Raw genomic sequence first — 1,937 nt, forward strand, 5'->3', positions numbered from 1 at the left:
ATAAAAGGTGGATACATGCTTCTTCCCTACATCACAAGGGTTAGCAACAATATGCAATTGATCATTTGACCCATGTGATGAGCTCTCATTATTTTGAAGTTTCTTTGTAAATACTTTAATGAGAGAAGCGTGTTGTTCTGATAATTCTTCATTAGATGCAAGTAGTGTCTCATGAGTCAATTTTAGCTCACCATGTGAAGATTTAAGAACATCAAGTAAGTGCTTATGTTCTTCACATGAGTTCTTTAGAAATGAGTTTTCATTTTCCAATTTCAATGTTTTAGCTTTCTAATTTTCTAAAGTCATGGTCATGCTAGCAAGTCTACTAACAAGCACATCATATGAATCAACATGATCAATCACATTAGCATTTTGAACCTTTATGTCACCTTGTGACATGAAGCAATGTGATGTAGTTGGAGAACTTGTACTAGTAATGTCATCTGGGCATGATCCATCATCATTACCATCAAGTGTGCATGGAGTAGCATCATCATTGGCATCACTTGAGGCATCATCATCAATCTTGTCAAGTGAACTTGTAGTGGATCGATCATCATCATCACTTGACCATGAGGTGGAGCAATCTTCCACAATCACCAAATTGTGGTCATGCTTGACACACTCATGCACCTTCTCCTTGGGCTCATCCTCCTTGAACTTGCCATCATCCCACGTCGAGGAATCACCAGACATGTGCTTGATTGATTCCCATATCTCACGAGCAGTTCCCACGTGTTTATCCTTTTCATCAAATCAAAGCTCAAAGCATCCATTAGATAACAACAAACATGTGCATCAAGTTCATAGAGAACTCTTTGAGCTTTGGTGAGATTTCTATGGTTCAAGACATGAGTGAGACCACTAGTGACAACCCACCAAAACTTAGGTCCCTTTGCACGAAAATGATCAAGCATGTGATTTTTCCAAAGTGCAAAGTTTGTGCCATCAAAAATGTGTCTCGCAATCATCTATCCCACTAGACGCCATCCTCTTGGGTCGGTGAAGACCACAAATGAGAGACCAAGCTCCAATACCATGTGTAGGGTCAAGATGGCATACTAGAGAGGGGGTGAATAGTTCTTTCTAAAATTAATCATGCTGGCTAACTGAAACAAATGCGGAATTAAAACTATCGGTCTAGCCAAGACTACACCCCTCTATCTAAGTTATCAAGCACCTTGAAAAGATCATAAATAAGCAACTAAGGTGCCGGCCTAGCTAGAGCTCACCTCACCAATTCTAAGAGCAAGGTCACACAAACCAATGCCACTAGTACTTCAAGCATGGGGGAGCTCCGACACAACTAGTAAGCAAAAGCACAAAGCTCCTAAGCTCTCTAGCAATGCTCAATAACAAGGCAACTAATACCAAATTAGAGAGTGCAAATTACTTAGCTACACAAACTAAGCAATGTGACTATCAAGGTTACTAAAACCAAATTAGCCACCCGGCCAACACCCCGAAATCCCTTCTCTCTAGAAAATTATGGTGGTGCGATCACCGGACATGGGGTGGCAGTGCCCGCGGTGGTGCCCATCCTAGTTTCCCATACTCTCTGTTGAAAAGGGGTGGTGCCATCAGATAGGGTGGCGGTGCCCATGGCGGTGCACCATCGCACTTGTGGCGGTGCACACTGCCACTTCCGGTGCTAGCCCCAACACTAGCTCTCCTCAGCCACATCTAGGTGGGCACCGCCCTAGGAGTGGCGGTGCCACCAGACAAGGGGTGGCAGTGCCCCTAGAGCAACCCGCTGCTCTCGACCTCCAAGCCGTTCACCGCCACAGGGGTGGCCATGCACCAGACAGGGGGTGGCGGTGCCCCTAGGGCACCATTCCAAGCCCGGTTTCGCCTCCTTTCTTCACCTTTCGACTTCTCCTTTGCAAGTGTGCTAACACCACCAAGTGTTCACCAACTTGTGCACATGTGTTAGCTTT

The sequence above is a fragment of the Miscanthus floridulus genome, chromosome 3, assembly GCF_019320115.1.
Source record: "Miscanthus floridulus cultivar M001 chromosome 3, ASM1932011v1, whole genome shotgun sequence".
NCBI lineage: Eukaryota > Viridiplantae > Streptophyta > Magnoliopsida > Poales > Poaceae > Miscanthus > Miscanthus floridulus.